The 25,647-nt window shown below is 34.3% G+C and overlaps 1 protein-coding gene across 5 annotated transcripts in view; it reads left to right on the top strand.

Annotated features, from left to right (window-relative positions):
• LOC125055743 (leucine-rich repeat-containing protein let-4-like) overlaps positions 1-25,647 on the top strand; it is a 179,384-nt gene that overhangs the window by 105,460 nt on the left and 48,277 nt on the right. For 3 of the 5 annotated variants that reach the window (XM_047658282.1, XM_047658280.1, XM_047658281.1), the window contains 2 exons: positions 4,513-4,557; positions 19,387-19,440. The gene's annotated coding sequence lies outside the window, so the exon portion shown is untranslated. The remainder of the gene's footprint in view (positions 1-4,512; positions 4,558-19,386; positions 19,441-25,647) is intronic. The other 2 variants (XM_047658283.1, XM_047658284.1) reach the window with 1 other exon arrangement.

Raw genomic sequence — 25,647 nt, 5'->3', positions numbered from 1 at the left:
GTAAGTTTGGTAGAAACCGCCTAATTAACGCTCTTGCAAAAACATGGCGTCGCGCGCCGCTAATTATAATGTATGTTCCTCCCGAGAACTAAAGGGAAACGATAGCGGAATATATAACGTTCTAGGTATTGTTAAAATCTTGTGTAACTTTTGTACGATTGTATATGTTTATAATTGATTTATTATAACAGAACATTAAATGATTCCAATGTCTTAAAACTTAAAATATAATGTACTTACTTAAAACAACTTATGAAACTTTAGCGACTTTCAAATATTTTCTCTCAGTCCTATCCATCGAGTGAATAAAAATAATAAAAGGTGAGTAATAAGTTGAAGGCGGTGTCCCCGTCGGAGCTCGCAAGAGTTACGCAATTACAAATCGCTTCTGAACGTCCGAGTTGCGAGTATTTTCGCCTTAACTATAGACTTGAAGTTCTCTAGTTGTCGGAACCAACTTCGGGGATTTATCTCAGGGGGCTCCATTAAGCGTCCCTTCACTTTAAGGACCAATTCATCAACTGTGTTTGGAAAAAAGCTCCTAGACACTTTTCACGGGCTTTAAAGCTTGTCAGATTGGATTGTCTTATGTTATGGCAATCGAAAAGAATGTTATACAATGTCATGTGTATATCTTTCCAATGATATAATCCGCTTACTTTATATGCTTTTGAAGAATATTTAGCAATTGTTTTAAAAGGCTGCATACAGTTGGACCTATCTTAATTTCCTTCCATAACTTGTCATTTAATGGCCCATAACTGAGGTAAGTCGCGAATACACAGTTAACCCAATTTCTCTTTATAGGTCACTCGAAAAACATTCAACCATTGTTGTGTCAAGTATCAGTCAAGTGACTGTATGAAAAGACTCTACCACTTGGCGTTTGTTTATTATTTTATAGACTTGTACTTTCTACACGTCCTTTTTTCACTGACTGGAGAAAAAATAGCTATTTTCAAGGAGATTATTATTATTATTTATTCATCGAATAAACAAGTTATAGGTTTGAATTGGAAACAAAACGCATAAGAACATATAATAATCTAAATGAACCACGATTTTCACGAATCACAAAGTGACATTTTTCATATAAAATCCCTAAATTGCATAAGGTGACTGTCAAATTTGATTAATTTGCGCAAAACACCCTCCACCTGATACCGTCATGTTTCATCCTTTCAACACAGATTATTCGATTATGTTCATAATATTATCTATCATCGGGACGTTTTTGTTTACTTTTCAAATGCGATTAGGTGTAACAGATTTGTTTATTTGAAAATGAAATCATTATTTTTGAGTGTTATTATAATCATTTTTCATTCTTATGTAGCCAAGTCCAGATTTCAATAATCGTCATGCTCGCTTAAATGTCATTGCTTGTGGCGGCGTCCATGCGTCGGGTTGTCTCTCTATGGCGAGGGGGCCGATGGCTGGCCATGCGTCATACTCGTGAACGGGTGCTACTTGTGGTGACTGGTCGTAATTGAATTCGTGTATGCGGTGATGTTAATTATTTCGACTATGTGTTTGCGTGTTGTTCCCACGAGAATGTAAGTGCGTGCTCCTATTTCACCATGCCTCCTGCTGATAGGGGACAAGTCTTTGTTTTTATTTATGTTATTATTATTAATTACTTAAAATGTCATGTGGAACATGGTGTAATGGTTGCAGCTCCTTACAAACGTTGTGTAAAAAAAAAAAACATGGCGATTAAAAAGAGTGGCGGAGAGTTTATTGCCAGTTCTTCTCTTCCGTTCTACGCCCTTGATTTGAGAACTGGCAGTAAATGTAAAATTAGAAGCATTAATATTTATTTCTTTAATGATGAATCACAAGTGTACATTGTGTTACCTACGTGAATAAATGATTTTTGAATTTTGAATTTTTTGAATTTTCAAGCAAATGATTAAATAACTTTTACAATTAACTATCATAAGCAAATGGCATTTTGATAAATAATACCTATAAGTGTAAAAACAGTTTCCCATAGATCAAGTTATTTTAATTTGAATCATATTATCTCTACCCACATAGACGGTGCTGTGAGACGTACTTAAAGCTGCCCTAAACCCGATCTTCTGTAAGCGGCACTTTGGCACAATCGCTCGCCGCCACAGAGCAAAGTAATCCGCTTAGAGGGCGCCATTAGGCGATAATTATTACCACTGACCCTCAACCTGACCCTTTTTATGAATTATCATGCGTCCTGACAAACTATCCCTCGTTACTGAAAATATTACGATTCTGCGTCTACTAACTCATTAAAACTGATTGAGACTACTGTATCCAATGACGGAATTCACTGCTGCAGTTATGTTTTAAATATTAATAAAAGTAAAGCAAAGGTAAACACGGTTCAATATTAAATACAATTCGTAAGATAAAGCCGAGCAGCGTTCAATCGTGGCCGCGTGACGTTGCCAAGTCGTTTGGGCGTTTTTAAACTCGATATAGACGCAATCTTCACACAAAACGATTTTATTTGACGTGTACTCGCTTGTTCTATGTAAATGTAATCTTTTGTGTGTATTGAAATTTTTGAAATGGCACTTTTGATATAGCGTTCCTTTCAAATGCGAAGATATATTGACGATATTGTTATTGGAACATGTGTTTCGACTTCGAGTTTTTCGTTTGTATAAAGACGATTACGTTTGAAACGTCTTATTTTTTATTCCGTTTGGTAAAATATCGTTTTATTTTATGAAGGACGGATAATTTTAAATTTCTTTAAATTTAAATTTCGTTTTACAGTCCGCACTACTTCAGAAATCATTAGGATTTCATTCAATATAATAATAGGAACATTTAAGTAAAGAATCGTCGTAATGTCAGGTAATGGCGTGTCTGTGCGCATGAATGGCATTTAATTTAAACAAAAAAGCGGATAAACAAGTTGCCGTGAATCGGCCAGGTGCGAGGAGGCCGACGGAATCATATTGTGTGGACTAAACAATACACTACAGCGGAAATTATACAGTTTTCTGAGCGTTCTAGGATTCTTATTTGTCGAATTACACTTTCTGATAACAATTGTTAGATGTAGTTAATTGACGGTAGAGCTAGTGGTTCTTAAAAATGTATATTCGCTTCATTAATAGCGTTTAGTTTTGATACAAGAACTCGCCTGACTGAAACATTATTTCTCAAATTCTTGCATATATAAGGATGATAAGAATAACACATTCTTATATATTAAATAGGCAAGAGGCTCATCTGATGCTAAGTGTTAAGCGTCTCTCATCACATCAGATTTTGTTGATTAATAATAACTGGGTAACGCTCTTTCCATTCAATGTGTGTAAAAAATGAAATGTTAACTCACGTGTAGAAACTACGGACCCTCACCGACAGTTTAACCCCACTGGCCCTTCACCTCGTGGATACTGACCCGACTGACCCCAGACACAATGGCTTTGACTTTTATTTTTTAAATTATAAAGTGTAACTTCGCAATTGTAAGTTTATATAAGTTTGTAGAGCTTCCCACACAATTAACTTAATTAAACAATAAGATTCACATTAACAATTCACAATATTTAATTATATTAGTAAAACCTCTTTACACCCCGTGGTAAGAAAATATCTGAAAAACGTCCGAGCTTTAACTGTCATTGTATTTCAAACAAAGAAAAGTAATATTTATAGTGAAACAAAATACTTAATCCGTAGGATACATTGTTGTATTCCTGCGAGGCCTACAAACCTTTTCAGGTGTTAAATATTAAGGCTTAAACCTAGGTTTTGAGACCCTCGTATTTTCAACAAAGCCTGACAAATTATTTATCTTGAGGCCTTGTAAAACACTAGCTTGTAAGATTTAGTGATTTTAATCGTGCTTATTTAAAATAATTTGTCACGAATGTGTTATTATAATGAGAATCAGCAGTATGTTTTATTCTTCCTCAATTGAATTTAACTCGAAATGTTTAGAATTAAACATGAAACGGTAAGATAACATCTTTCACACACAAAACACAATACTCGGGGGTGAATCGTGGCATCGCGAGTTGAAAGCATCTGACCTAATTTAAACAAGTCCTCTATTTGATGTGGAATCAAATATTTTCCTCTCGGTAGCCATTTAAGTCTGAAACGCAAAGTTTTCGCGAAAGTAGCGAAATTAAACCTTTTTAACTGTTTACAGAAAAACGGCAGGTTAAATACGAACGTTCAACTGAAAGTTGCTTTTATTTTATGTTTACTGAGCTAGTTTCAAACACAGCTTCATAATAAATTTATTGCTAACTGTATAAACGTTACAATTTCTTATTTATTGCTGATTTAGGTACTATACTATATATTGTAGACTTGCACAAAACATTTATTGAACATTCTATTAATTATTTCTAAATAAAGTTCTTATGTATGTTATTTGTTATAAATGAAGTTAAAACCACGACGACGCATTTTTTCCATCCAGAAATTCATTTCATTCATTCGCGCTCTATTTTTTTTATTTTATTACGAGTGTGCACTTACAAAAATTTTTTAATTTATTTTCAGGTATTTAATAATCTGGATCTTTTAGGGGACTCCCAATTATGTAAGGTGAGTTTTCCCTTTTTTTATTATAGTTATTATCACATACATATCATCACATATTCATCATACATACATATATAAGAAATTATATAATTATACATTTAAACATTATTAGTTTATGAATGCAAATCTTTTAATTGACAGTATCGTCTTTATAGTTGTTTAATATATTAGGTCTGAGACTAACATTAACATAACTTCAGGTCCGTTTCTTACAAAAGTTATATAAAATTTTTGTTGCTGCATTTTCGACATTCCATTTATAATTATTATATGAACAATATAAATATAAATACCCTGCTTCACTGAGTTAAGACCTACCGTTTAATATTTATAAAGGCATTTAGGTAAAAAGGCCTCGAATGGAAATCCTTTCTAAGAACACTCGGCATAATGCCCCACTGTTTGTTCTCACATTGATATTCTTGCATTCATCTAACCTACTTGTAGAATACAAACAGAAATCAAAAGGATTACTATATACTTTCAAAAATTAGAACAATATTCGGAATAGTAATTTAATTCCTTATGTGAATCCGAAAATGTGTGCATAAAGGACTTAAATATCTTCGTTTAATCTATAGGTACATTAACTTATTAAAATACCAGATTTTACACAAAGGCCCAAAACAATGCTATATTATAAAAAATGTACCATGTTTATCTAAATTATTTTTTTATAATATAAAAGAATGATACACTTAAAAATAAATTCACAAGTATGAAAAAGTAGAGTTCTGAAAGCACTCATCTGTTATTCACCGTGTATTTTATAAAATTCTAATTAAATCGTTTCGTAATCGCAATCGGTTTACGATTAGAGCATTTCGCATCCGTTGCTTCGGTTTTAATTGAGTTTATTGAGAAATTGGGTCGCAGCAGTATCTTCGCATTCATTTGATAACTCGCTAATAACATTAGCCTGGCTCACGCGCCAAGGTTATCGCGCCGTTCACTAACTAAACGCATTATTACGCTGATTGTGAGTTGGATTTACAAGTTTACTAAAGCTTATTAATATAAATATATGTTTAGAAATTCATATTTGATTAGATTTTAGTCGTTTAATAATTAGGTCTCAAAGAGAAATTATTTTATATTACTACATGTTAATTAGTAGGTAAGCACCTCGTTTGAAATATCAGAGATATTTTACAGGACTAGGTGAGTAGGATTATTGCGAAATAAATGAATTTGGGTCACGTATACAGTATTAAATAATTAAAAGAGTAAATTGGCGGAGGCTTTGTACGAAGCCGCTGAGGCTCTCGACCTACTTGCTCTGACTTAATAAAATAACCTGATGATTTCAGTTATGTGCATTAATTAGTTTAACTGGAAGCCTGAATAGCCGAAGGACCACTCGCGAAACGCGGCTTCATCAGGCCATCTCCTTTTCACTTCACCCTTTTGCTTTCTTTCAACTACTAATAACCCAATTTTAGAACTTTCCATTTTATTTAAACTATTCGTCACTAGATCGGACAAAAATATAACATAACGTGTAACAAAGTGTACGTCGTAATATGGACAATTGTAAAATGTCTCGTGTATTCTCACGGTGCTTTTTATAGATTATTTGTTCTACTATTTACATCCGTTACATAATATGAGCATTGAACCTGACCCGCACCTGCCATTGTGACACAATGACCGTAGTATTATTGACAAGGTGTTTCGCCAACTCACATTAATTCTGCGCACGCGCCCAGTAAATATGCGCATGTAAAATTAAAATTTGATTTAAGGGTAAGAATTATGCGCAACACGTGATGCTTATTTTAATAGAAAAAGACAGATTTCAGAAGGTTGCGTGTTCATATCACGTCGAAGGTATTAACTTAAACGTTGCAGAGCTTTTAATGTCTGTTTTTACAAACTTCTGCCTTGTTTTTTATGGTTTTGTGAATCTTACGAAACATAGTTGTAAAAATTTGAAGATTTTATGTTAAGAAACAATTGCAAATAGTATTGAGGTATCGTTTCGAAGTTTGTTGTTGGTTCGCGTGGCTAAAACGCGTTGTTTGTTCCCAACTTCAACCGTTCGTGATATGCCAAAAGCTTTAAGCAAGTTTTATTTATATGTGCTGTGCATATTTCGTAAGCTCCAACTATTCGTAGCTCCGATATCGGCTCCGCACTCGCAGGGGAAATTCTAGCCATTATAGTTTTCGCTGATAACGTTACATCTTGTGTTTTTGTGTATTTCATTGTAGAATTTGTGTTTAATAAAAACGCACTGTACCTTCTAGTAAGAATAAATTTCAGTTTGTAACTTCCTACCTTGGTATTATTTTGTCTAAATATTTATTAAAAAGAGCTTTTCATAACTTGATAAAATAAATAAAACTTACGGTCTAAAGGAGTTTATACTTAAATTTCAATAGCTGTGAGAAAATTATTTCCTTTTAATTCAGTCCCATTGTGCCGCAAGACTGCGAGACCAGATTGTCTGCACCTGCGTGTCCAGTTACGAGGTACTCAACTTACCTTCCTACCTGTTTTGCTAATGTTATACCAATTTCCTTTGGGGTATATTCAGAATTTAAAGAAAGATATATCATAGTATATTTATGATTTTAAATGTAAATAAATGAAGTCAATGATGGTACATGGGAAATATAATAGGATAAATCCTTAATAATAAGGGCTTACAATAGTAAATAATATAATATAATAAAAATAAAATAATGTAATATAATAATAGTTTGCTAATAAGCAAATCTTCCAATGTACACACCTCCAAAATATCTAGCTAATTATATGATACGTGCAGTATCACTTACATAGCTAGCATTTAACATAAAGGGCGGGTGCAAAGTGACCTATCACGAGCACTGCGCAGGCGCATTTGAATATCCGCAGTGTACGGGCGGCCTTAATATTACATGAATCGCATTTGAAAGTCAATGACGATCGCCGCAACACTTTTGTTTTAGCATTTAGATATACGAAATATGAAGACTACTCGTGATGTTGAATAACGCAAAACTTTACTGAATTTCACTTCGTCGCTATTTCTGAACTACCAAGAAACAACTCGAATTGTTCATGGTTGTTTTTCCACCTGTCCGGTACAAACGTACATTTCAAAAATCCTGGTGTAAAAAAAATTTAAAGTATAATTATAGATTTCTACAGATAGTTATCTGTTACTGTTGTTAATTCGTAGCTATAATATTATTTCCATAGTCCAATAACGAAATTATACATTGATCATTATTACGTGTAATAACCAATTTTGTTTTAATTAATTGGACCCAGTTGAACCGTAATCTGGTAATTAGTTCGAAGCTATTAACTATATTTATCGGTACCTCGATTCATTTATCCCTAAACTGGACTGTAATCTCCCGATGCGTGTGCCAAAGTCTTGCACACAAAAACCATATCAATTGCACATAATCTGCGAGCCTTAAGAGCTGGAACAAAAAGTCAGTAAATACTGATATCGAACAGTAATTACTGATCATTTCTCAGCAATTACTATTAATTGAAGCGGCGCCTTACATGGAACATTGCTTTATGCTTTAGATCTTTAACTGTTTAATATATGGCCTTGCTATATTAGAATGAGTTTCTTCGTAGTATTTTGCTAAGAACTTAGCGGCTGCATTAATTTAAACAAAAAAGTTTGAGTACCCCACGTAGCAGAAATTGCGTGTCTGCGGTGACTTCGTTGCATACCTTATCGACACATTGGGCACATTCTCTCCTACCAATGTCCAGTTACCCTCCCTCCATTCTTAGTGGCGGTGTAGTATTTGCCGGAATATTAGGGCAAATTAAGCCATTATTAACTACACACAACAGGTCTGAGGTTAATAACACATTATCGATTATTGAATCGATAACCGCACTCGATGTTATCTCGAATTATTCACCAGTAATGAGATAACTCGAATTCTATGGGCCATTAATTCGATGTATCGAATGAGTACGTCTATAAATCCTTGCCTAGAGATATCGATTTTAATTATTCCTTGCTTATCTCTAATGAAATTGCCTTTGCTATTAATGCTTAAGTGCACTCGCTAAGCTGGGAATTCACCTAATCTTGAAATTGTATCACAACGATAAAGCTCTTTGAGATTTTAGTAATGTTTTTTATGTAATGCTTAGTTTTACAAACGCGTTAATTTTTCGATAAGCTCGAGGCTTTCATGCAAATATAAGCAACGATACGACTCCTTAAAAATCCATAAAATATTTCATCTGAAAAAGGCGATATTTCACGAAAGCCTTAATAAAGGTATAGGCCTGGTGTTATGATGCCGGCGCTTGCGATAAAAATATAACGAGTCTCCTTGAGGGGTTAAGATACGGTTATTACCCCCGCAGGCTGAGTGTATGGGTTAGGCCGAAAAAAATTACTATCCGAATGAAACATTTGAGATTTCAGGCCAGCCGAGGTTCATTTTCTTTTGAATACCTTTAAATTTAACTTCGAACTGTGATGCCGCTTTTTAATTCAATGAAATGGTTTTATTTCATTAATATTTTACCTCAGAAAAGATCTAACTAAATAATTAGGTTACAATATCAGGTTACACATCACATTTAAATTGTGTACGAAATATCAAATTATAAAATGTTTGCGTATAAACAGTAAATTCTTAAATCAGTTTGCAGTTGTTTAATGGAAAACAAAACAAGGTCATTGAAGGACACAATAAACTTAAAACCCGATCGCCCACAGGCGGCGACGAGACATCCTCGTGGGCGGAAGTCTTCTGCCGATCATTCAAGGCTCTATTGCGTCAACAGGAATAAATTTATGCTTGTTCTATTTGCTTATTATTAAAATGTTGTTTACTATTGAATACATTTCTTTTCAACATTATTTTGCACGTGTTGTTTGTAAATTATACCAATACTTATGTGTGAGTGCGATCGTAATGCCTTACGATGACAAAATATTGAGTTTAGGACGAAGGAAGGTAGGAAAAATAACATATTTAACCGCTCAATTAAGATATAATAAAGAAATGGCTTTCACAAATAGTCCTATTTGCGTAGCGGGTGACGCGGACGGGCGGCGGCGCTAGTGGGTGCTCGCGTGTGACCCATTTGAGCCCAGTTATAGGTAATTTCCTCCGTTTGATTAAACCCACTTGTCGGCTGAATCGATTCGCGTTAGCTCCGGTAGCTCCTATTAATAACTTCATATGGACTGAATTTATTAAATTATGATTTTAAACACTTGGAGGCTGGGATAGTTATAATAATACTTTACTAGTAAGGAAAGGCTTTACTTAGAAAAAAGTTTCACTTTATATGAATGTTTCTTCCAATTTGAATGCTGGTACAATGCTATATTCTTTTACTAGCCAGTTTATCTTCCTGTTAAGAATACTTTTCTTATTAATATGAAAAAATTGGGTGGTTATTGTAAATAAACATTTTTGCAACGTTTTTGGTAACGATGTGTGCAGTTATAAAATGCTATTTTCAAACTCCATTTGTTCGTTCTTTTAACTTGAATAGAATAAAAAGTTTCGCAATATTCGAGTGAATAAATAACGTCTTGAAAATAAAGCAAATCTTGAGCGAACGGAATAAGTGCTTCAATTTAGGAAACAAAGCCGACGGAATTCCTTCGTATGTCTGCCTGCAACAGACAGTGCTGTAGGGCCACTAACACAATCGCATTGGTGGCGTTTAGGAAAATAGATTGCTTTTAGTTAGTTTAAAGCTTAGTTTTATGTAATGGCCTCTTTGGTCATGGTATTGATAGTGTGAAGAACGCAACTTGCACTCCTAAATGATTATAAAAAAATATTTCATAAATGTTTTGGCACAGGGCGTGAATAAATATATAAATACATTTGTTACCTGACGATTAAACAACTAACGTCAGATCTAAATAAATAATATTTTTTTTATATCGCCATTGTTGTAACCTCGTGTTGGCATGAGAAAAATAGAGACGGCACGTAAACCCGAGCGCAACACATTTTGGCAGAGTTTTGATTGCCTTTGCCGAATTCACAACTATCTTTATATTCCAGTTTCGTGACAAGTCTTTATGTTTCATCTTTTATTGTTCTATTATATTATTTTCAATCTGATGAAACTAAAAAATGTTGTCATAAATTTTGAAATTGACACTTTAGATTTATATTTTTCTTACCAAATGATCTTTACTAACTTTTATCTATTAAGAAATTATTTATCTTTTCTATTTGTTGCGCGTTACGAGACAAAGAAGCGAGTTATAGTTATTGTGTATATTGCACAAACTATTATCCGCACAAATATTGTTTGTAGCCTATTTCTGCTAATTCACTTACCAGATTTTGAAGCAAAGCAATTAAAAACTTAAGTATGCACGTTGTCGCAGCCATGATAACGCTACAGCATAAACTCAACGTAACAGAACAACTTGTACGTTTTTGGCAACGTCAACGGGCGAACTAATTTGTTTTTATGACGCAGTAATGCAATCGGGTTAAAATTGTATATTTTCTTATTAAAATAAGACTTCATTTTTAATTTTAACCGTGCATTTTGTATGTTATTAACCCCAATGAAACGTTTTACATCACAAAGCACCCTACGTGTAAGTACTTATCTTAAACGTAGTTTTTTATACATTCAACTTTTATAGTAATGGCACTGAAAGGTGGGCGAAGCGAAGCTCGTACAGTTACAAAAGTATGAGCTGAAAGCGTAGTTTTCCGAAGCCTGTTGTGAGGAACACAATCGCTCCATTAGCGCACGACACGCCGAAACCAATGGCTCACTTACATTTGAATACAGCTTCGCGGTATCGATCCGTGTTTGTGGAGGAAATATTTGAACTTGCGGAGAAAAGACAGGCGACAACTGGTTTATTGTTAAACAAATATCACCGGTTTTTTAAGTCTTTGTGTTTATTTATTAAAGTTATATGTAACTTCTATAAATAAAATTATTTTTTGATTTGCATATCGTTTATAAACATTTATGTATAGTCGTACATTATTCTCACTTTTTTATTATATAACTTGTGTGGACACGTTATCGATACGCGAACTGTCCGTCTATGAGAAATATGAAACAATGCCCTGCAGAGAATAAATCTTTCGACTACGGGCCGGAGATTGAAATCTAACTAGATTTTTACAACTCTACTCTTTGTAACGTTCGTCACTTGCTGTTGATTTATGACTATTTTGCTATTAGATATGACCTTTTCGGGATCATTTATTCACAATTTTTGCTATCACTACAACATATCGGTAGCTTTGAATAGGAATCGGTATGCGCAATTTCTTGAGCATCGTGAAAATCTGGAATTAATATAGATTTAAGATTACCATTATATTCGTTTGATACCGGTATTCGTACCGGAATATGTAAAGAACTGTCTTGGTAAGTTGGCTAGGCTCGGTCCGTTTTTCAGGACATTAGCAGAGTTCCAGCTCATTATGGGGTTGCCAGTCTCCGTAAATACTGTTCAGTAATGTCTCACGTGGCACGCGCCGTGCTGGCGTCACGCCAGTGCCGCAACAGCGTGGAGACTACTTTTATGGCCGCCTATCAGCTGATAATGTTTATCTGATTGACGCTTTGTATCGATTCTCAAAAGCGTTTGTATTTCTAACGAATGATCCACATGAATTCGGATATAACATCGTTACATTAGAGTTTTATAAATATAATGCATGAAGGTCTATTTTGTAAATCTTAAAATAGCAATTTTCATGTTAGTTGGATAAGATTGTGCGAAACGTCTCGCCAAAGTTGAAGCATCCCTTTACCAAAGCTCGTCAAAAGAACTTTGGCAAAGAATTTAATATAAATACCTTAAAGTATCTTCTAATTAAGAGTTGTTAACTAGGTTTCTTTCTGAGCATCACGTCACGTAGTCAACATCGACCAAACCAAGGGTTACAACTTTCTCAATCTCGCCAAGAATCAGGCTTAAAATTAAAACTAATTTAATTCTGAGTTAACCCGAGTTTAGTCTAGGAGTTAGTCGAGATCTAAGATAGTTTATGTTAAACTGGCGTCTCGCTAACCATATCTTTAAACTTCCAAATTCCTGACGTATGTCGTCTAACTTATAATTTGCTTAAGTTTTGAAGCGGAGGCGCTGCTGTTTGAAAACAACGCAACCTTAATTTATAGCCCTTACGAGGCAGTTTTGTGCTATATTTAGATCTGTTGTATAATATAACTTCACAGACGGAAATTAGGAAAGAATAATAGCATAACAGCCACAGAAGTCTAGGACATATAAACGCTTGATGCAGTCTACATATATGAAAATTCTTCAATTGCTGTTATAAATGTTTGTGTTGCATCGCAGTAAATCTCTTAATGAAATCTTTTAATCGCTCAAAACGATGTGACCTTCAATAGCTTGTAAAAATAACTGTACTTATAAACATAACTGACTCTAAGATCCACTAAAAAGTATCAGATAACAATTCTTAATTGTATTATTAAGAAAATTAAATGTATTACTTGTTTATTAGCTTATCTATATATATAAAAGAAAGTCGTGTTTGTTACAACACTTATAACTCGAGATCGGCTGGACCGATGTTAGTTATGTCTTTTTTGATGGATTTTTCTCCACTCCGAATAGCAGAATAAGTAATAAAATATCGGATAAGTTATCGAATAACAATAAATAAATTAATTAATTTTACGAATGCACACGGCATGTGGTGACATTTGTTGACAAAACTACGCATCATTTTACGTCGAATTCGTGTCACTTCAAGAAATTCCGAACTTGAGGTAAATGAGGAGATGCATAACCAGGCTTTGATCTTGATCGAAAACATGTGTTACCTCATCAAAAAATGTTGTAAAGCAGAAAGTGCTTTAACATGCAGTATCGCAATATTGGCGATAGAGAGAAGAGGCCTAATGTGTAAAACTGCCATTCTTCTTTTGCAATGGCAAGCAATAAAACATTTCTCTATTTGCAAAAAAAGTTATCACCTTAATGAAATCCTAAAATAAGTTTAACTAAAGTAACAACGATATTATTATTAAGGCGGAACGAAGTTAGCCGGGTCAGCTAGTTATCTATAAAAACGGACATGAAGATCCTATTAGCCAAATTTTGGAAGTCGGTGCCAAGTCATAATTGTATACTTGTATGTATTCATCAATTTCCTAACTTATAATACTTACAATACTTGTAGATTCTATTATAATATCCGACTTCATTATCTAAACACATGATTCGTATAGGGGAATATTAACTGCAAATAAGCTTCATTTTACTCTGTTATATTATTTAGAAAGGCACTGATGTCTTCACACGCTATTGTCAGTTTTATTATCGACATATTCCATTCATTAGACAATTTTAATGTGCCTCATAACTTTGATATCGTGACTGTTAAAACATGATTGCATTAATAAATTCTTAAGATTGTGATGTTACGAACACGAGAAATATTTCACAGTTTGATCCACTAGATGGACCACTACACACGGAACCGCGTTTGTGTGGATTTTGTACGTGAAATGTTACAAGTACAAAAAATATCTTTTGACAAAGACTGCTTACCCGGTGTTTTATTCAAAGTTCTTGCAAAAGTGTTGAAAGTAGGTTATTCCGAGGCTCAAGTAACACTCGTAGGTATTTACCTTGCTTGGTCTAACCGTGCCACTTCTGCCTTTCTTTCCACTCCAGTGTAGTCGAGTAGGTAATGTCCCCTTTATAAGCGCCATACCATTTGATTTGATTTTGTACTTAAAATAGATATAAATATGTAAAACTGAGTGAATCTAGATTCTAGAAGGTCAATTATCACAAGATTTATTATCTTCGCGCGCTATAGAAGTTGAATAACGTCTCCATTTTGATATGAAATGCTAATGAAATTAGGTTTTAATAAAACCTTATTCGAGAAAGTAAAAAGTTAGTTTATGAAAAGATTTGAATGTGGACAATTTTATCTATAGAAGCGTAGAAGTTGGAAATGTGTGTTTTGAATGCTAGGGTTATCAAATTGGAGTGCAATCACTGCCAAATTCTAAAGGCATTGTAAATCGTGTTCACTTTAATAATAAAGTAGCGAGAAATCAAATCGGTGGCTCGAAATCAAACATTTATAACGGTTGGCGGCGTGCCACCAGCACTCGCTCGTTGTGTAACGGATTATGCATCTCGTTTTGATCGGAATCAAAGGCGAATGACGCCCTTGAATATTGCTATCTTATACGAGCAAAGCTATTAACTATAACTATTAAAAGAAGGCATTTGTGCTTAAGCTATAGCCCAAACTACTGACTGTGCGAGACGCCATCCAGTAGGTCTGCGACTTGACCTAGCAGAAGAGTTTCTGATTAGGCAACTTAGTACTACGGAAATATATAGAATTGTCGTGATTAATTTTTATATTAATTAAGATACTATATGAAAGCTGTGACGTATATTAAGACGGCATCAAGGCATTAAACACAGCGTCCCGGCAATAATATCTCACATTCAGTGCGAAATTACTCCACGTTCCGAGCACTTCTCCCGTCTACGATATTTATGCACAATAAATAATGCACATCACGCTGCATCTAAAAATGCATTTCGCTGTTAAGAATGGCCATGACGTATTATGCAATCTGGAATATTAAAACTCAATAATGCTGTGTCTTCGCCGTTTAATATTAAATATAAATAGGCATTAGATGGAATAGCTAATAATACAGTCGAAATAGGCAATAGGTACATGATATAGTGGTGTGCGTGATTGTTGAGTAAAATCGTGAATCTAAATAAATTCATATTAAGTTGTTACTTTTAATTATTTATGGACTTATTTTAATATCAAAGACTCAGACCTTTTGAAGTTTAAACTTATTCGAAATAAAATTGAATATTATAATTAAAGTCAACTATGTCTACGATAAACTCGAAGGCCAATGCCAAAATTTCTGAAAACAATTCGAATACTGAGTGGAACAAATCTCCCCGCTCGTGAAATTAATGCAAATTATAAGCTAAAATATTCGGAGAGCTAACAAAAGGCAATAAGGCAATCAAACGAAGCGTCGATATCGATAACTCACCGCGGACGTCACTATAAATCAGTGCGCACTCCGCAGATAGTGATGCCTACGCTCCAAATAGACTGTCGATGAATATTCTAATCTTGATACTTATAAATAAGTACTAAATGTGATTTAGTTTCGTATAAACTGCTAAACTTTGAACTTCTATGTTTACGTAAGTATTCGCTATTCTTGTTTTTTCTTTAACCTTAAATATGTTTGATACCCGAAAGTGACATGTAAATCGTCATTGTTATTAAATTACGTCCTCAAGTAACCTTATTACAGTCTTGTCCAATATGATATAGCTAGAAATGAAAAACATCATGAAATATTTACGGAGCAGTCCCATCAAAGTAACATTTAACATTTTTCATACTTATGATAATAATGTTGTTTGCAAAATTAAATATTTCTGTATTTTTTATTCCTGACTGAATAATTGTAGTCTCACTGTCGTATAAACTGTAAATTTTTATTAGAATCCCATATATATCCGTCAAACATTTCGCCGTATTTTGACGTTTGGCCTTTTGACCTTTGTTATTTTAACGGTGAAAGCCTAAAGTTTTGTTAGTTGTTCGAATTTCATTTAAACAAATATTGTTCGATATTATTTTTGTTAAGTCCTCCGTACACAGAGGCCATTTGTTAAATGTATTTCGAAAACATTTTTAATGGTTCGATATTATTTGCAGTGCTTATGAAATCACAGTTGTTCAAAGCATTTGTAGTAAAGTGAAAGAAGACAATTTCAACTGTAAATGTGTGAAAAAATACTTTATTAAAAAGTACAATGAGCAATGTAAGTAAGGATATCAATAAATTCGTCAGCGAGAAGTGTTTCTCAAACAAGCATCGTAACATCTTCAAAAAATTATGCAGAAACGTGACTCGAAATTGGGAGTTATGCATATTCGACGGCGCCCGCTATATCGAGCTATCACGAGCACGTCTCGCCTAAACTCAAATATGATATCAGTTTAAATTGCGGCCGCCGTGTGAAATTTTATGCATTACCCCGCTCTCGTGTCGGCGACAGAGCCGCGACCTGTCACTGCTCTGCATTCGCCGCCCGCCCGACGCCGCCCGCCGCAAACCGTTTTGACAGATACACACCATTATAGCGAGTATTGAGTTTGAGGTTATATTCAGTTGTCTCATCTGCAGATGATATGCTCCAAATGTATTAAACTATTCGCCGAGTATGGAAGAGTATTAACGGAGGTGACAAGTTGCCGAAACTGCCTGTCGTGGATACATTCACTTTCATACCTTTAGTTTGCTGATATTTTCTGTACAATATTCAACATTTCGTCGCAAATTATCATAGACACGAACATAAAACTTCTGTAGTAATTTCATTCTGATTTCATTTGAATGTGTAAATGTTCGCTTAATACAGAAGAAAACTGGCAAGATTTAGCTACCTATTGATTGGAGTGGGAAGAACGTTCATCAGTGTTGAAGATATTCACGTCACGTAACGTAAAGTGCACACAAGTGGTTAACTCCATAATATTTGATGTTGCCCTTTGGCCTAAATACAAAATTCGTGTCATCTGTTAGTGTGTACTGTATAGCCATAAAACCAGGTCATTGGCTACCCTTAGGGACGAACACATGGCATTATAAATGAAAGTATTATGTGCCCTAAATATGTACGTTTATACGTTTTTTTATTATCAGTTGGTTAATGGCGTGGCATCCACAAAAAATTGTCCGACCGTCATTAATGGCGATCTTTTATATTTTCATAGTTTTTGTAAATAGTATCATTGCAACAGTTAACAAAAAGTTAAAGAGCGGAAATTTTATTTTCCTTATTAAACTGCAGCCTCCGAGAGAAAATTAAAAATTCCGAAACGAGTTCATTACGTTAGTGTTTATTTTAACTCGTGAAGCAACAACTTATAAGTACCTCTGCATCGCTCGACTTACACCTGCTTCTTAGCAGCGCATTTTTATTATTGCTTCTCGAAATTAACATTTAAGGCAATAATTTCATAGAATAATTGTCTTGAAAGATCTTGTTATCGAAGTTTGAAATTTGTAATTCGCATTTATCGCTCGTCAATGGAAGTGCAAATCACTTCGAGGCCAGTTTGCTTTAGCTTTTCCCAATAAGGTGCTAGAGGCACTCTAACTCAATTCTTATTGGCGGCGAACAAAGGTGGTCAAAGCCGGCTCTGCTAAATGGTGGTGAAGATCGAGATACAACGATCTCTCCCCGTTTTACTCGATGGAGTATGGGACACTGTTCTGCTTAAAAATATGATTTTATGTTCACCTTACACGTCCTAATTTGATGCTAAAAAAATTGATTTAATTTTGCTGTTGCCTTCGATATCCCATATCACTTCAGTGTAGCATTTACATACCTTACACTTACAGAAATGACCGATGATCACTCGGTCGCCTATTTTCTTATGTCGATAATGTTCTAATTTTGTCCTAACTCTCAATCACACATCAGCCCAGGAATGGGAACTTCAAACAGTTCCACAAAGTGAATACTACAGTAGAGTGACGAGATTAGTGACCTGTTCAACTGAACTACTTTGTGTTTCTTGTGATTGAATAGGAAAGATACAAGACCCTTAAGTACGCATATGTGCTCTAATGAAAATTACCCGTCTGTATTCCATGTTGATGAGATTTAAGCTTTTTAAGGCAAATAGACTCATAATAGATCTAATTGTACCACTATCTTGGCAAATAAACGTTTTATTATTATTATTATTAATGCTAAGCCAAATCTTAGTATGAAAAGAAAAAAATAATAGATGAGAAAATAGCTTAAAATTACTAATTTCGTGACAGTATTTTTAGTGACATATACTAGCACCCTTCTATATTTAATATTAAGTTAATAAAACGTAACAGAAGTGCTTTTTGAACTGCATAATAATTAAATTTTCTCACGGTTTCTATGCAGATTTCGCAATACTTGTGAAATATAATTTCCAAGAATCTTGATACTCTTGCTACGAGCGTGTTGAGGATAACAATAAGCTCCCGCGGGAAAGCTCAGTGCGGGCGACGGACTGTGCAGTTCTACTGTACATTTCTAACAATATTAACCGAAAAACATGCATACTAGCTTATATTAAGTTTCTATTTGCAGCTCGAAAAAATTTTCATTATATATATAAATTTGCCACACCAATACATACATTTTTTGCTTCTACGATTTGATTGCACAAAAGACGAGAAGTGTCCAGTTAAAAAGGTAAAGAAAGGACTATCAAAGTAAATAATTAACTACTATTGTATACTACGCCGTAGCTATACCTAATAAAATCTGTATTGCTACAGCGTAGTCGACTGCGTAGAGCGTAGCAAAAAGTAAAGTAACTGAGTGCGTGATTTGCTACGTCATCACATTACCACTCATGTCAATGGACAATAATGATTTCACATCTCAAAAGAGAGAACTTACGGTATTAGCGTTTTCGTAAATAAAACATAGCGTTTAATACGGTGCCTAAAGCATGTTTGGGTAACAAACACGGTGGTTCAGCAAATTACGAGGCACGTATGGGGTCGTCCCAGGTGCAGCACTCACTCCATTACCCCAGCCCAAGCTCGGCCCTGCCAGTGATGAATATGTATTGTATCTTACTAAAAACGAATACAATTTCATTCCGTGAACATTTAACGAGTGAGCATAGTTTCAGTGTACTTTAGAATATTGTTTTGTTAAAGATATAGTGTTCCAGTGTAATTAATTTTCAATACTAGTACAAAAAAGCCAAACCCATAATCTAATTGGCGTTTATTATGTCCGTCCTTGTTAGTTTCTTCTTCTTCAACTTTTGTTATTTGTTACAGAGAACTGATGACAGCTGCTGATTTGTTTACCGTTCTCCAAATACTACAACAAAGGCAAGTAAACTGCAAACTTTATATTATATTAGTTTTAATTAACTAAAACAATACAACGCTTCCGTTAAGAGCGTCTTACAATCTGTTTCACAAGACACAGTTTACTTTCATAATGCAAGAACACGGTAGCAAATTACATGCTTCGCAACACCTTAGATAAAATCCTAGCGTCTAAAAGCTGAACATACCGGCTCTTTAGCAGGCTCCAGCGGAGAGTTACTACACAGGGGAGTGGGGGGAGAGGGGAGGGAGCGGATCCTTTGAGAGTAACGAAACAAACACACGAGTTAAGAATGCTTTTCAGTAGCTTCGGCCATTGTTAGTAATAGTGATATCTTAGTGCGGCGTCTTAGTTTAAAATTTCGAGACAATTTATCACTCCGTTGCCTCGAAAACGCCGCTGATAAACGATCTTTTTGTATCAATTTCATTAGTCTGGTTGTTTTCATTTGCTTCACGTTTCTCAATATAAAATGATTAATAGATCTCACTGTAAATATACCGACCGGCTTAAAGAATCAAATCTATTTCGTTTTAGGCAAAATACATTTCAGCTACAATTACACTCAATTGGGCAATTTAGTTGTCTGCCCGATACCCTCGTGTTTATAGAAAACATTTAATCAAGAAAATGAACGGTTGAAACGTTTCTTGAAATTGGGTAAGCGATGTTCGGTCATGAATGATAATAGAATAGGAAAGAATTACATTGTTTACAAGAACGCACGAAGTTGCGGATAAGTCCACTGTCCCGAGTGTAATCTGAACAAAATTATAATGCGAGAGACGGGGGCGAAGCGCGAAGTTAGCGCCAGGAAGGAAGGGTCAAAAGTTTGACCGAAAAAACCCGGAACGGACTGAATTTATCCCCGCCATTTCCGATGTTTAGAAGCGTGCGTAAATAATATTATTCCGGGTTCCTTTTGTTTTACACTTTAATATTCTTGGTCCGATTGCGTGACCCGACATTAACGCGGATTTTGCGAGCCCACAATGAACCTTAAGTTTTAAGAGCTTTTGATAAAGAAGAAAAGTAACTGGTAAGCTCTAATGAAACAATAATTACTACATTTTGCTATTTAAGTCTAAATATCGAAATTGTATATTTTTATTCGTGTTTCATTTCCCACCTAGTATAATATATTTAATTAGAGTGGTCTTTTATTAAAGGCTGAAGAGGGATTCCTTTTCAATACCCGAAGACAGACGTTCGCATTTATAATATTAGCGTTAAATTAGACTTGCCCTTTCCACTGACCATCGATTCGAGAGGTCGTAAAGAGAAGAATTTTATTCTCCGAATTCCGGAGTCTTTTATGAAAACGGTCCCCTTCGAGATTGTGTAATTTTGCTTTGAGTGATTCCGGTATGGATGGGCAGATGGCGCGATATGACCCCTAGTTTTATGAGCCAGTAGCCAAACGAATCTAACGTTAAGAAAGTCTTAACGTAGCACGTTGAACCAAACATAGTATTCACACACGCGTTAAAACTTTGCAAACTTGAAATATATTTTTCAAATTCCTGATGGATACAAATACACTATATTAATAAAATATCAATCAGTTTAATTGCACTTTTTAAAGGAAAAAAATTAAAAACAAATGTACAGGAGAATTTATTAAAACTATTAAGGTTTATGCATTATTAACATTAAAAATATATTTTTTTCTATCATTATGATACAAGTGTAGATATTAATTAAATTCTTAATCCTTTTGAAGCGTTGTATAACATTTAATAAAATACTTTATAACTTTTGTTCTAAATTGTGGAAATTGAATCTATCGTATTGACCGGCGCAAGCCCGCTGTAACGAATAAAATGCTTAATATTTGTACATTTCGTTCGTTAGCTCGAGCTATTTTGACGCAACCAATTTAACCCTTGTCGAGTTTTGACACGCGCTAACGACCTCTTATTTATCATATATTGAATATTGTCCTTTAATATTAATATAAATCGAAGATTGACTTGAATTTAATAATGTACCTCAAATAAATTCTGATTATAAATCAGAGATAATTTGTAAATAAACTAATTATGCGTTAAAAAAGAGCAATTGTCACACATATGATGTGTACAAAAGTCACTCCACCCCAATTGACGAGACTTGCGTCTCGTTTGAAAGATCTCCAATGATTTTGACGGCAGTCGGCGCTCAATATGCCTAGGGTTATCTTCAGTAGTACGGGTGACGATTGACAGGACAACAGAAATTGTTCAGATATAGCTATCGGTAACAATTTGTCTCGATTATTTATCGGCTTGTAATTAAACTTATCTCCTGTTCAAATAATTTATTGCCTTTTTGACCTACAGCGACGAAGGGTAGATGATTTATATACAATGACATTGAAATAATGGATTTATCGGAAACCAATTTTAAAGCTTCGTTCGACTTATTAAGGCTCTGTAGACATTATCAAAATAATAATATATTAGAACATATAACATACGCAATTCTTAAACAATTACTAAACGATTCTTAATGGAAACGTCTTTCGAATAAACAGAAGGAATAAATAAAACATATTATCGTATCCTATCCTGCATTTGAAAGCTCTGAAATAAGCTGCATTACCTAACAACTTACACATATTCTTCACGTGCATTAACTGTATAAAAATGCGAAGATATTGTCTTGCAAAGAGCGTACTTAAACTCACAAACAGACTTTCTTTTATGGGCTACATCGGCCCCCTACTCGTAGTTGATTTGACCCCCCCCAGTGTGGGGTCGCTTCGACCCCTGCTACCAGATGTTTGCCGCTCTCCGATTACTCGTTTATAGTTAAGAATACGCATTCGATGTTTGCAATGCTGTTATATCACAAGAAAACGTCCTCAATTTTCTTTTATCCATCTTTGTGATTTGAATAATTCGAATTATGAACTTTTGCATTAACCAAATGTAAAGTAAAACTCGGCTCGAAAATGACTACACAATAACGACAAACTTTTAGCCTAGTATTATTTATTCGGAACAATCGCGATGATCTTTTTCTATTTAACCGAGAAACTTAACTAATAAATCTTTGATTCTTTTATTTATCAATTTGTTTGATTTACACGTTCTATATTTAAAATCTCATTGCACTGAAGCTATCGGATCCTAAACCTACACCGGTAGGGTAAAATCGGTTCAAATTGACCATAAAAATGTCCCGATCCCTTCATTAGGTCCCCCATAGATATGTCCCTTGTCGAATCTCCTCACGTCAAACCGAACGGGCATCGATTCTCTGAGAGCCACGTTACTCAGAATAATGTGTGTACAGAAATAAAATAATGTTTGATCTGTTGCTGATTTTAGTTTTTGATACAAGATACTATTATCTGACACTCTTTCGACATTTCGATACTTACTTTGCTGAATTAATTTGGCTGCTCCCTAAACCATTTTACTGTAACAAAATATTTATTTAAACGATCTAAAATTAGAAAAAAATGTTTTTTAAATATCTCTCAATTCATCTCAATCAATTAAATATCTGCTAACGACGGCTCTTCATTAAGACTATTTTATCACTTGTATACTTACTTACTTTCTTAGGTATACACCGTAACTCAGTCAGTATGTAATCATGTGGTGAATTCTACGTTATTTATAATAAAAAGTATCCTATCTATCCCTTGGGTGCTCTGCAGCAAATCGCTAGGGATTTTGCATCTGTCAATGTTCTCTAGCTCCTCGACCCTTATGCGCTCCCGGTTGGTACTTGCAACCGCACCTTAGGGGAATAAATTGTATCTTGTTACGTAAATAAAATGAAGCACCTTCTTCTAAAAATATTAAAACTTTTATAAATCAAACTTTTTTTTACCACTTTCTTTTATAAGCCAGAATTATATGTACTGACTTAGTGAATTAAATCTATGTTTACCAGACCTGATGAAACTGTGTGCGGTCTACGCACGGTTGTTGCCAATATCCATCATCGTCCAAGGTGAGCAAACACAATAAAAGAACAACAGTAGCATTTCTGTCCCTCGGGGAGGAAACACGAGGGGAGTGCGTTCTTATTGAACCCCAGAGCCTCGGGCTCACCTGTGTTAGCGGCATACTGCACAATTGAAGCTTTGCGAATTATTAACCATGTTTGGATATAATTAGTGGAAGTTGTACAATTCCTTTTTTATTATTATTTTATTAAAATTTCTAACTTATATGAAATACGTTTAATTAAACGTATGTTTTACCTTATTTAAGACGCCCATAGAACATAAATAGAGGTTCAACATATCCCCTCTTATTTAGGGTTAAGCTTTAAGTTAAACTTTCAAACAGCTGCTTGATAATGGATTGTTAATATTTGCCGATTTTTTAAATTGACATTGCTTCAGAAAAAGATTAGAGAAATATTGACACAATAACAATCATTCTTCAGCGCGTTATTAATGAATATTTTATTAATGTATTTCAACAAGCAATGTGTTAAATGTTTGAGTTGTATTTGCGATCACGCTTACACTTCTAAACTAATTCTGCTTTTGTCACATATAACCATATACATAGCTGTTGTATAAACAAATTCCAATCTAATAAAATACATAAAGTTAAATACACGGAAACGTATCGCATATCTCATTTCAAATTTAGCTTGATACCGATATAGATAACCGAATAAAAAGGCGAACTTGAACCGGCTGAATGGGCTGGCCAAAGCGGCATAAAATTTTAAAAAAGTTCGTTTTGAAATGGAGGGAAAAATTGGAAGTTCCGCATTTCGGTTCGTTTTACATGAAAGGTTTTAACGAACGCTTCGATGGCTCCTTTTGAATGTTTTATTGAGGTTAACTTTGTTATTCACGTCATAACGTAACAAAATAATATATTTTGCGTTGCGTTTTTGCGACGCCGCGTAAAACGTTCCGCCGTTTATGGCGGGAAAACGTACGTTTGTTACGACTTTTTCAAAATAAATACGAATAAAGTTTGTATGCGAGCGTAATGTTTCAAGGCGGTCTTTATATCGGGCAATAAATGTAAATATTTTTCCTTATGTAAATAATATAGGGTATCATAAACTTTCTTCTCCGTATGTCTGGAAAGTAGCGAAGATAATGATTTTTTAAACGATAAAATCCAGCTTAAATCGCATATAGTAAACATTTTTATTTCCTTATTTCCTATTTTTACAGTAACATAATACTAATACAATTGAAAACTTATTAATAATGTTTAAAGACCTTTCTTTCTCAGTACAAAACATGTATTTTTATTTCCATGAGAAACTTAATATGTATATACAAACGAAGATACACATCGCCATCAGCCGTCCCAATTTTAGTCAACTAGGCTCATTCTGGTATCTTTAATGCCCTTTGGAATTGGTTAAATGCGCTAATATAAGAATTTTAGAAGGTAATTGATTAAATAATTACACACCCGCATACTTAATAGACTGCTTTAAATAATTTGTACAGTTTGTGTAGTGGTGTGTTTGATTTTTTTAAATGATAAGCTACCTATGCAGAGGATTAATATACAAATTAAACTAAGAAAATAATAAACAAAACAAAAACCATAAAACCTAGTGATTTCTAACAAATGCATTATATAATACCATTATCGCTTTTATATTTGAGAATTACGCAAAATAAAAGATTCTTAATAAAAGAGAAACATAAAAGTCTTTCCTCACTAATTAAAGCATGCAGTGATTTAAAATTCTCTATCAAACATTTATCTAGATTTGGTTAAGTTGTATTTATGTTAAGAAACGTGTACTAGTGGAGACTACAAATATAACGAGCCGTATATAAATAGGTTAGGTCGATGTCCGAAGACATTGACCAGATGTGGTGTGGGGCTTCCGTCATCATAATCACATTCATTCATGCTAACCTCGCTTTCGATCGTGCTGAAACAGCTATGATAATACATCTGTAGCATATTTTTTTTATATTACAAGAGAAACTTGTAATATAAAGTCCCCGCGAGCGGATGTGCGGGCAAACTACTTAACTGAAAATGACATTTGACATCTAAACCTGACCTACTTAGCTTTACTACACCTGTGTAGTCCCAAGTAATTATATATAATTAACAGAACGGTTAACTACCAATGTTTGAGGGAAAATATTGAAATTATTCGCTTTAAGCCGATCGACACGAAATAACATCTAATTGAAGCATCCCGCATTTCCCACGCTGTATTTGCGTTAATACACACTCGGCAAACAATTTTAATTAGGGACTAAT

The sequence above is a fragment of the Pieris napi genome, chromosome 14 (genome assembly GCF_905475465.1).
Source record: "Pieris napi chromosome 14, ilPieNapi1.2, whole genome shotgun sequence".
NCBI lineage: Eukaryota > Metazoa > Arthropoda > Insecta > Lepidoptera > Pieridae > Pieris > Pieris napi.
The sequence above is the reverse complement of the archived record's forward strand: the minus strand, read 5'-3'. Positions and strand labels throughout refer to the sequence as shown.